Source organism: Mus musculus, chromosome 1 (assembly GCF_000001635.26).
Source record: "Mus musculus strain C57BL/6J chromosome 1, GRCm38.p6 C57BL/6J".
Lineage (NCBI taxonomy): Eukaryota > Metazoa > Chordata > Mammalia > Rodentia > Muridae > Mus > Mus musculus.
This window is the reverse complement of record NC_000067.6, coordinates 78,961,663-78,974,066: the sequence shown is the minus strand read 5'-3', so window position 1 is coordinate 78,974,066 and position 12,404 is coordinate 78,961,663. Positions and strand designations below refer to the sequence as shown.

The 12,404-nt window shown below is 41.9% G+C and overlaps 1 long non-coding RNA gene and 1 pseudogene across 1 annotated transcript in view; both read left to right on the top strand.

The window, feature by feature from the left end:
• The window catches only part of Gm29536 (predicted gene 29536), a 432,889-nt gene that overhangs the window by 250,445 nt on the left and 170,040 nt on the right, over nt 1-12,404 (top strand). The gene's annotated exons all lie outside the window — the stretch shown is intronic.
• Gm5830 (predicted pseudogene 5830) lies at nt 5,970-7,686 on the top strand (annotated as a pseudogene).

The following is a 12,404-nucleotide window of genomic DNA, read 5'->3' as shown; positions in this document are numbered from 1 at the left end:
CTCTCTCTCTCTCTCTCTCTCTCTCTCTCTCTCTCTCTCCCTACGATTTATTTTATTTTATTTATATGAGTACACTATAGCTGAATTCAGACACACCAGAAGAGGGCATCATATCTCATTACAGATGGTTGTGATCCACCATTTCATTGCTGGGAATTGAACTCAGGACCTTTGGAAGAGCAGTCAGTGCTCTTAGCCATTGACCCATCTCTCCAGCCCCTGAGCTCTCTCTTTTACACACTGCTAATTTTAACTATCTATATTTTTTACTGTCATGTAATTTTTCAAAAATCTGCCTTTTATTTTGGTTTAGTAATTTATCTTATTAAGTTTACTATTTCTAAATATTTTATATAAAAATTTCATAACAATACACTATGTCTTTATCTTACATATTCCAACTGTCTCTCTTCAGATCCTCCCAGAATTCCCCACAACACTTTCCCTCCTTTTGTGTCTTCTTTTTTCAATTTTATTTTGAATCCTCTGTGTAAAGTTAGGTCTTGGTTCTTCCTCCCAGCCCCATGCTCTCAGAAATAAGACTCAGACTCAGAATATATTTCCAAGTACCGTGGCCATATAGCTAGGCTCTTCTCTGATTAAAATCATAACTTAAGACAACCCATGTATCAGAAATAAGACTCAGACTCAGAATATATTTCCAAGTACCATGGCCATATAGCTAGGCTCTTCTCTGATTAAAATCATAACTTAAGACAACCCATTTATTTAAATCTACATTCTGCCTTGTGAATAGTGGCTAGTTACCCATGCTCAGATACCATGTGTCTGGCTCTCCCATTTTCCTGGACAGATCTCCTATCTGGCTCTGTCTTCACAGATGGGCCCACCATCCATTTCCTTTCTAAATCATAAGCTGTAGACTTTTTAATCAGCATCCAAACGCTGACACCATTGCATATACTAGCAAGATTTTATCGAAAGGACCCAGATGTAGCTGTCTCTTGTGAGACTATGCCGGGGCCTAGCAAACACAGAAGTGGATGCTCACAGTCAGCTATTGGATGGATCACAGGGCTCCCAATCAAGGAGCTAGAGAAAGTACCTAAGGAGCTAAAGGGATCTGCAACCCTATAGGTGGAACAACATTATGAACTAACCAGTACCCCGGAACTCTTGACTCTAGCTGCATATGTATCAAAAGATGGCCTAGTCGGCCATCACTGGAAAGAGAGGCCCATTGGACACGCAAAATTTATATGCCCCAGTACAGGGGAACGCCAGGGCCAAAAAGGGGGAGTGGGTGGGTAGGGGAGTGGGGGTGGGTGGGTATGGGGGACTTTTGGTATAGCATTGGAAATGTAAATGAGCTAAATACCTAATAAAAAAATTATCAACAACAACAACAAAAACTAAAGACATTGCCTAGCAGAAAGAGGGGGGAGGGAGAGGGGAAGGGAAGGGAGAGAGACAGAGAGAGAGAGAGACATACAGACAGATAGACAGACAGAGACAGAGACAGAGACAGAGACAGACAGACAGAGACAGACAGAGACAGAGAGAGAGAGAGAGAAGGAGAGAGAGAGAGAGAGAGAAAGAGAGAGAGAAGCCACTGTTAAAACTGTGTTACTTCTCAGCTTGTTTGTATAAACTTGCATTTTAAGTAGAGGTCAGACTTTTAGTTCAGCCAGCAGGAACTCCAATTCACCTTCACCACTGCCTTGCTGAAGCTGCCCGTTCAGCAACAGGAAGCTGTGTGAACTTCGTTCAATTTTAATGAGACTTTGCTTCCACAAAGCAGCACAACAGAGGAGTCTTTGAGGAAATCAGGCAACACAACCATCCAAGTAGGTCTCAGAAGGAAATAAAAGATTTGTCAAGACTGTAGAAGACTGGGGTTATCCTCCGTGGGTAAGCTTGTTGGCGTGTGTAAAACACTGGGTTCAATCTCCAGCACTGTATAAACTGAGCATACGATTCATACCTGAGATCCCAGCACTGAGACACGAGTGTGCATATATACATATATCATAGGCATACAAATGCCAAGATGTTAGTACTATAAATATAATTGTTAAACAATCCAGAGTAAATAATGTATTATCTTGGAGCAGAGTCCATGAGAAATCAAATTATAAGCAAGATATACATATCCATATATGTATATATGCATATATATACATGTGTACACATATATATGAATCTGCAATGAACAAGAAAGGATACCAACCTAGAAAACAAATAACACCACTAAAACATGAGTTCTTCAGAGAGATTATATATATCTATATATCCTGTATGTGAATATATATATATATATAAGCCCTTTCTATGTTAGCATCAACACATCAGCCCCTAATAACAGGGCCAGTCTAGCATATATGACTACATGGTATCTCTTATTTATTGTTATCTTAATATGTCTGCTATCAACCTCCTATAATCTGGTGACCAGACACACTCCCCTTCCATTATTGATGGGCACAAACAGCCTTAGCTAATTAAGGGAGTCCTATGATGTGGTATAAAGCAGTTTTCCAGGATAGGCACAAGGCCCAAGTCTAGTGGGTCAGAATTCATTTATAGGATATTTTTGCTGAAACTAAGTGCAAAGCCTTCTGTGGTTTTGGAAATAATTTACTGTCACCTTTTATGATTGTTCCTTAAAAATCTTCTTTTAGATATTATTATTAAATTGTTTTTTATAGTCCAGTCACTATTCCCATCCCAGTCTACCTTCTGACAGTTCCTCATCCCATTCCTCCTCCTCTATCTCCAAGAGGATGTCCCCACCCCCTCACCTTCATCCCACCAGACCTCCCCACTTCCTGGAGCCTCAAGTCTCTCGAGGGTTGGGTACATCTTCTCTCACTGAGGCCAGACCCAGCAGTTCTCTGTTACATGTGTCAGTGACCTCATATCAGCTACTGTATGCTGCCTTGTTGGTGATTCAGTGTTAAATTAAGGTACGTGCTTCTTCAGAGAGACTTTATAATAACTCATGTTTTAGTGGTGTTATTTGTTTTCTAGGTTAGTATTCTTTCTTGTTCATTGCAAATTCTTTTAGAATTCAACAAATTTGATGTGGTAACTTACTTCTTATAGTCATCTAATTGAAAAAAAAAACATTCCATTATTGAATATTTTCTATCCGCCAAGCAGAGAGTACTAAACTCCATGGTAATCAGACACACTTGCACCCAAAAACCCTGATTGTCATCATCTAAAGTCCAACGTTAAGCTATGCATTTGGTGTTTAAAGGATTACAAACTTAGTGATACAATCATAAATTATAATAGGTATTATGAAGGAAGCCTTCATATTACAATAACAGTGTGTCACCAAAGTTGCTATGGACTCTTGGACAGGCTAGTTCACTTCCCTTGTCTGGGTTTCCTCATCTAGGAAATCAGAATACAAAATCACAAAATGTTCTGGAGATTAAACTGGAGTTCTTAAAAGAGATCCAGACCATCACTTGCAATCAATAAATTTTGATAATTATTAATAGCATAATCATCACTACCACCAATATCATTATTTAAAGAGATCTGATCCACTCTATGGGTAGGAACTTCCCCTAAAGAAGTGGCATTTGAGTTGAATTGTAAAAGAGTTTGTTCATTCAAGGGCAGAGATATGGTAGCTTCCAATGTCCCCGGACTATAGAATTATAGGAAACAATTAATTGATGGTGGCAGAAATCATGAAACCTTGAAAAACTGAGAGAAGCCAATATGGTGAGAATGCAGGGGTAAGGGAGAAATAAGTGGCAGGTAGAGGTGATAAGGATTTGGATCATGAACCTTATAAGACAGCAAGGAAGAAATTGAGTGATGTAACCAAAGTTTAATTTTTAAACAGCACTGTGCTTTTCATAAAGAAACTGGTTCAAGGACAGAGTACATGTAGATAATCCTTTGGCAAGTCATGCTGGTCACTTGTTACAGGGAAGTGGCTGAGTGTATGAATGACAGATATTCTAGTTAGAATAAAACTTTTAGAACTAGAGAATATTACCCAGTGTGTAAATATTTAAGTAAGTAATGAAGAAATCTGTCAGAGGGATGGGTGGAGAAGGAACAGGCATTAGGGGCAGATTTGATGAAATACTGGACTCATGGTGCTTGAGGGTTACAATCTAGAAGAAACAGAAATCATCAGGCCTCCTGAATACCCAGAGAAGACTTAAGTCTACTCATAACTCTTTCTAGAGGATATATTGGATCCTCTAAGAAGCATTCAGAAAAGAATGTATGGTGGTTTGAATATGCTTGGCCCATGGGAAGTGGCACTGTTAGTGGTGTAGCCGTGTTAAAGGAAGTGGGCCATTGTGGAGGCGGGGCTTTAAGACCTTGGATATTTGTGCTCCAGCCTGGCCAGTGTGATCCAGACTTTCCACCCGGCTGCCTGCAGAACACTGCCTCCTTCTGGCTACCTTCAGATCAAGATGTAGAGCTCTTGGCTGCCCCAGCACCATATCTGGCTGCAGGTTGCCATGCTTCACGCCATGATGATAATGGACTGAACCTCTGAAACTAAGACAATCCCTATTAAATGTTTTCTCTGTTTAAGTTGTCTTGGTGATCGCTTACAGCAATGAAATCCTAACTAATATGGAAGCTGGTAATAGGAGTAGTGACTGAATCACACTGGCTGGACTTGAGCATTGATATGAGACCTCAAAGGTTTCCCTCCACAGCGGCAGACATTTCCTTTAACAAGGGTTAATTAACCTTCTCTAATAAGGCCACACCTTCTAATAGTGCCACGGGACAAATATATTCAAACCACCACAGCATGTTTCCTCCCTCTTCCTCACCATGGCTTCCCATACTTAAGGCATTCCTGCAATAAAGGTAACCTGTCACAGAGTAGGAGAAATTCAATGAAATGCCTTTCCCTGGAACAGTGAGTTCAGAACAAGATGAGCCAGGAGAACTCAAAGACTCACACCATGATATCAAGCCATCTCCATGTAGTTCCACAGACCATTCTACATTCAACACAACTGAAAAGGACTCAATCGTCTCTAATTTTCCTACAGGAGAAACGTCAAGGCAGCTCAGATCATGAAGCTATATGAATATAAAATACTGCTTGAAAAAATACATTTTTTGCAGATTAGGTATAAATTATTTATCCTTTTACAAAAACAAGGTAGCAGCATATTATAGAGTGAGGTCTGTGACAGAAGACATTAAGGCAATGGAAAAATAATTACTTGCAATTAGCATACCAAGGCTTTAATGAAATAGAAATTATAAGGGACATTGGCTTCAAATTAGAAATCTTAAATAGTTTAGCCCCAAAATTGCTTTTTAATACAATTAATTATTAGTATTAACAAAATCCATAAATTGAAGATGAATATCAGGCTTTTAGCTCCACTTTAAAACATTAAGTTCTGACAGAGCCAGGCACACACTCACTTGAGATGATGGTCAAGATGCTTCCATCCATTGATTGGGTGTCAATTCTGGTTGATATTGCTGTTGTTTCTCAAGGAGACCTAGATACTCAGGCCAAGCAGCAATGTTGCTCTTTGACAACCCAAAAGTGAATGTTTGTTAGGTTCATAGAAAACTGAAAGCAAAAAAGATGCCCAAGCATGTGTACAAACACTGAACAGTTTCATTAGAAGCTGGAAGCGATTTCTCTCTGTTCTCTATGTGAGTTGGGCCAGAACATAATAAATACCCCTCATTCTTTTCTATCAGCTTCATCTTCTGCCTGATCCCTGAAGCCACCAGAACTGTGGCCTTAGTTTGCGTCCCTAAACATGGAGACTGAGGTAAGGACTCCAGTACTGGAGAGTTATTTGAGAGGAAATCTTAGATAGTAGGAGTGGGGGATTACAGAGGTGAGAGACAGGGAAGAGGAGAGTAAGTAGGAAGGTATGTTAGACTCTTGCTCACCACTGTAGATCACAGATCTAAGAAAGGAAGGTGCTACAGTCTCATGGCTTTTGCTGAAATAAGTCTTCTTGATTAATTGTAACTCAAGGGAGCGACAGCGATGCAAGATGGCAGCCACCACAGGCTCGGGAGTAAAAGTCCCTCGAAATTTCCGACTGTTGGAAGAGCTGGAAGAAGGACAGAAAGGAGTAGGCAACGGCACAGTTAGCTGGGGTCTGGAGGACGACGAGGACATGACACTTACAAGATGGACAGGCATGATAATTGGACCTCCACGAACAATCTATGAAAACCGAATATACAGCCTTAAGATAGAGTGTGGGCCTAAGTACCCAGAGGCACCCCGTCTGTAAGATTTGTAACAAGAGTCAGTATGAGCGGCGTGAGCAGTTCGAATGGAGTGGTAGATCTGAGAGCCACGGCAGTGCTGGCAAAGTGGCAGAACTCCCACAGCATCAAAGTCATCCTGCAGGAACTGCGGCGCCTGATGATGTCAAAAGAGAACATGAAGCTGCCACAGCCGCCGGAAGGACAGTGTTACAGCAATTAGTCACCAAGGCCCCGGCCTCCCCTCCCATCCAACCCAAGTCTTCATTTTCCACAGTAGTGAATTTTCTAGATACATCTGTAGACCTCAAAGTACCGGAGAGGAAGCTCCACTCAGTCTTCATCCTGAGACATTGTTCTGATACTAACTTCTCGTCCATTTGAAATACCTAAGTTGTGCTGTGTAACATCAACTGTTGAGTGTAACCGCTGTCTGCCTGGTTGAACTTCTGGGATCAAGAAGGTGTTGAAATCGGTTTCCTGTGGGAGCGGTGGGCACAGCTAATGCAACTGTGAACAGACACGTCACACAATCACCTGCTGCTGGCCCTTGGCCTGGGTCTGCCTTTGCCTGCCCCGCCCTCCGCCACAGCTGTGTGGTGGCCCTTAGAATAGATGGGAAGGCTTCAGGTAGCAGCTGTGGGATTGACTACTGCTGGGCTTGGGGCGCTTTGGCTGCACCCCTGCTTCTTAAGTCTTAAGTGATGCTCCATCCAAGCCATGGTCCCCACTCCTCCACTCCCACCCTTGGCCAAAGCTTAGATTGTAACCCCCCCTCCCTCTGAAATTGGCCGCGGGTGAGGAATTCAGGGCTTCCCGTGTCCCCACCTTTATCAAGGGGTGCTGCTTCCCCTCCTCAACTCCCCTGTTGCCCATCACCACCTAACACTTGCTGTGGCCAGAAGCCATCAGATGAGGTTGGAATTGCCTGGCCTCCCTCACTTAGCTCCGGACCACACTCACCTGCCACCAGCCTGGGAAGGAAGCGCCGGGTCCTCAGCCCTGCTGCCACCTTCAGCCCTCAAGCTTTGTGCTCAGGTCTAGAGGTAAACAGCAGTCACAGGGCGACTCGGAGCGGCCAGCGCTCAGGGTCCTTGGTGAAAAGATGCCTAGAGAAAGGCCATGCGGAGTCCTCAGTGCACACGGTTCTGAGTTGGTTCCTTTTCCCATCATTGCTTTGCTTTTACACATTGAAGAGGTTTGAACAGGGCTCTCATCACCCTGGCCACCCATCAGGTCTGATGTGGAGCCTGACAGCTGGAGCATGAGGCCCTGACCCTGCAGACTCAGGTTTCAGTGTTGCTCCTCAGACCCTCTGCAGGGACTGGGAGGAGCTCTGTGTCCCCACGTTTGCAGATCATCTGCAGATCCGTGGGCCTGGCCTCCTGGCTCACTGCCACGCTCCCCACTCTGTTCAGGACCACTAAATGTTGAAATGTGGATGCATACCGAAATAAAGGCAATCCGTTGTGTTGCAGAAAAAAAAAATTGTAACTCAAGGAGGAAAGGGTGTAGTTAGCTTACAATTGCTGGTTGTAGTCCATTATAGCAGGAGTGGCAAGGCAGGGATTTAATATCCCAGACCATAGTCAGGCATGGAGTTAGAAACACATACAGCTATGCTGCCTACTTGCTCTGTACCCAGCTAGCCCTCTCCATGCCTGTACAGTTCAGTGCCTAACCCATGAAGACAGTGCCACACACAATAGACTGGGTCTTCCTACATCAATTAACCATCAAGACAATCCCAGACATAGCCACAGGCTGACATGACCTACACAATTCCTCAACTGAAACAATCCTCTCAGGGATTCTATATGGTGGCCAGCTGACAATTCAAAACCTAACCATCACAAAAGGCAAACAGAATGCTTCCAGAACTAGAACATGGGAGACAGAGAGAGGGCCACTCATTCATTGTCTTCTAATCCCTACAAGCTGATGGCTGCCCCAGGGCTGCTAAATCCTCTGCACTGACAAGTTGCCCTTGCTTCCAAAACTGGAGTGCAAAAGGAAGCCCTGGGGTGCAGGGCCAGCCTTGTAGCCTGCAGTGCATGTGAGCTAGCATGGCACCTCAAGGGGAGCGATGGCATGCATTTAAAAAGTGCCAACCCCAAACAGAATAGTTCCAGCTCTTGGGACTCCTTTGATAAGAACTTGAAGAGCATAGACTCATACTGAAAATGTAACAGGCAGCGTGACATACTGGGTCTAAAAGATCAGTCAGCTACAGTTCTCTGGATCTGACACTTCCGACTGGGATGGTTTTTTAGCCACTCTGATTGGCTTTCCTCAGCCATAAACCCAGGATGATCACCATCTGGGCACTTTATCCATGGGTGCTTAGCATGACCAGTTGTAATAATTATGATAGCAATAAGCACATGCTTTTGCTATTCTGCTTCTTCTTCTTTTTTTTTATTGGCTATTTTCTTTATTTACATTTCAAATATTATTCCCTTTCCCAGTTCCCCCCCCCCCTCTCAGAAACATCCTATCACATCCTCTCTTCCCTTGCTTCTATGAGGGTGTTCCTCCACCCACCTACCCACTCCCACCTCCCTGCCCTCAATTCCCCTACACTGGGGCATCTATGGAGCCTTCATAGAACCAAGGATCTCTCCTCCCACCAATGCATGATAGGGCCATCCTCTGCTACATATGCAGTTGGAGCCATATGTGCTCCTTGATTGGTGGCTTTTTCCCTGGGAGTTCTGGGGGACCTGGTTGGTTGATATTGTTGTTCTTCCTATGAGGTTGCAAACTCCTTAAACTCCTTCAGTCCCTTCTCTAATTCCTCTATTAGGGACCCCACACTCAGTCCAATGGCTGGCTGCTAACATCTGCCTCTGTGTTTGCAGGGCCTCTCAGGAGACAGCTATATCTGGCTCCTGTCAGAATGCACTTCTTGGCATCCACAATAGTGTCTGGGTTTGGTAACTGTATATGGGATGAATCCCCAGATGGGACAGTCTCTGGATGACCTTTCCTTCAGTTTCTGCTCCAAACTGTGTCTGTCTCTGTATCTCCTCCCATGGGTATTTTGATCCCCCTTCTAAGAAGGACCGAAGCACCCACACTTTGTTTCTTCCTTCTTATTGAGCTTCATGTGGTCTGTGAATTGTATCCTGGTTATTTGGAGCTTTTGGGCTAGTATCCACTTATCAGTGAGTGCATACCATATGTTTTCTTTTTTGATTGGGTTACTTCACTCAGCATGATATTTTCTAGTTCTATCCATTTGACTAAGAATTTCATGAATTCATTTGTTTCTTTTCTTACAAGTGATTCTTCATTAGCAATATCAGACTAGATTATACCCTAGTAAACATACAACCATTGCTTCCTGGCAGAGTCTGAAACAATGCATTATTTTTTCGTGTATTTAGAATTAATTAATTCATTTGGAAAATGCTAATAAATGAAAATAAGTGTAAACTATATCTAAGATCCCAATGTAATTTCTCAAATAATGTTCTAAGTTTCAATTCCCAAAAGAAAAGTTAAAAAATACTGTTATTTATCCAGCAAACAGTTGAGAACATCTAAAATATAGATATCTGACATTGGGTTTCTCCATTATTCAAATAAGCTAATAATATTTTTAATCTGAAAAAAAGATTAAATCATAGCTGCTTAATCTGTCTTGAATTCTGAGAGACTTTTTATTAGTAATAGTGACCCCACTTGTTTCTAACATATATATCATCTGCCCATTCTACTAAAGACCCATTCTGTTCATTCTGCTCAATAGACGTATGGCAAGCTAACACTCTAAAATATGCCAGAAAGATTGATAATGTTTGCAACACATTTTGTATGGGAAAAAAATTACTCTAGCTACAATCTGAAAACAGAAAGCCTCAAGCTAATCAATAAAGAGCAGCAACAGGTATGACTGGGAAGACATGCTAGAATTTGGCTGGAAGGACGGCTGTGAGCAAAGCAGAATCTTTACCTGAAAAAGTTTCAGGTTGCCCAATCTTACTGATGGAGCTGATAAAAGAACTTCAAATCTGCCTTTGTGTGGTGATGGTAAAACCAAGATGGTGACATGCTGAAGTCCTCTTCCTGTACACAAAGAATATTCCTCTAAAGAAGTGGTTATCAACATTTCTAATGCTGTGATCCATTAATTCAGTTTCTCATGTTGTGGTGACCTCCAACCATTGAATTATTTTGTTGCTACTTTATAACTGTAATCTTGCTACTGTTAGGAATTGTAAATATCTAATATGCAGGATATTTAATATATGACCCCCTGCAGGTTGAGAATCATTGTTCACAGTGCAAAGGTAGAGTCCTTCCCATGTGCCTCAGATACTTCAGGGTGCTATCCACATTTCAGTTTGACCTCAAACATGGTCACCTATTGCCACCAATTTGGTTTAGAAATTCAAAATCTTTGGGAGAAATCCTATTCATTCACTGTTATGAAAAATATAAATGGAACTGAAGAATCTTTTTCTGTTTCAAACTTTCTGACTAGTTTTAGTCAGACCTAAGCAACTGTGAACCACTCATTGCTGTGATTGTTATAGTTTTTTCCCTAATGTGCAAGAAACTTGGTTTCTATGGTGGTCATATTGAGAAGGAGTAGTACATTAAGAGATGTGACCTAATGGACATGATTAGGAAATTCCTCAAGGGAGGTCTCTGAGGGCTCTGATGTCTCTAGTGGATCCTGTCCTTTTTGAGAGTCTGAGTTAAGTCCATTTGAGACTGAGTTAGCTTTATTTGGGGGAATAAATTAGGTGACCCGGGCCTGGATTAGTTATTACCAGTATAGGTTGATTTATAGAGTTGGCTTTCAGTCAATAACACATTGTCACCTACACTCAAGATGGGTTTTTCTGACAACAGTAATGCAGCTAAGAAAATCTCTCCCAGGCATGCTGAAGGTCCAACCTAATTCCTCATCCAGGATTCCTTCCCAGGTGATTGTAGATTGCATCAAGTTGACAATTAGAACTAACTCTTCTGGATTGTTTTCTGTTCTTGTGATATACATCATGACCAAAATCAACTTGGGGAAGAAAGGGCTTGTTTCGTCTTACAGGTTACAGTCTATTGTTGAGGGATGTCAAGGCATGAACTCCAGCAGGTCAGGAACATGAAGGAGAGAGATGAAAGGAGTCTGGTTACTAGCTTGCTTGCTGCCTTAGATTTTTTTTCTAATACAGTCCTGGCCCACCGACATAGGATGGTAGAGTCCCCAGTGTGCTGGACCCTCCTGAATCAATTACCAATTAAGAAAACTCATCCTAATGTAGGAAATTCCTCAAGGGAGGCTTCCTTTTTACAAGATATGTCACCTTGACACTCAAGCTCAGCTATCAAACTAACCATCCCACTGCTGTGTTCATGAACTCATGCCAGCGGTGGTTACTTGCTGAAGATGGAGTCCACCACATTCCATAAGGAACTTTGACAGCTTAATTGTTACTCTTAGAGTGAGAGTCATTTCCCTGAGTGGTATCACTATGAATAAGTTGCCCATGCTCCAGGAAATAACCCTACAGCCAAGCAACTTTAGACTCAGTAAGTCACAAAAGAACAAAACAATGCAAACAAGATGTGAAATAGGAGAGGGACTTCTTTAGAGGAATGTCAACAGGAGTGGGATGAACAAGAGAAGGATAATGGGCTGAACATGACCAAAGTACATTATGTGCATCAATGAAATTGCAGAAGAACAATTTTAAAAGTCAGAAAGCTAAAATAATTACATTCTAAAAATTCTTGGGATAGTTTCAGAACAAATCACCAAGGAAATTGGAAAAAAATGACTATTTTTGTTTAAAAAGGTCAACTACAGAATACATTCAGAAGAAAACATGTACCCTTAAACACGTGACTTGATGAATCATAAGACATATAAGATATATGATATAATATATCTTATATGATAAGATATAAGAACATACATGATCATGGGAGCACAACCCAGACTAGGATGTGCAGCGCTATTCCTCCAGCCTCACCTTTGGCATGCATTTGTTTTTTTACAGGTGTGGCTGCTTCTTTTGTTTAGCACTGTCCGACTGATTTATCTGCTCTTCCATGCACCTGTAGATTAATTTTTCCCTCAATATGCTGTTCCATTGTATGAATACAATAGCTTGTTTGTTCATCTCAATATTTATAAGCAATTTGGGATTTCCTCAGTAAGAGGCTTTGACAGGAAGAAGATATGA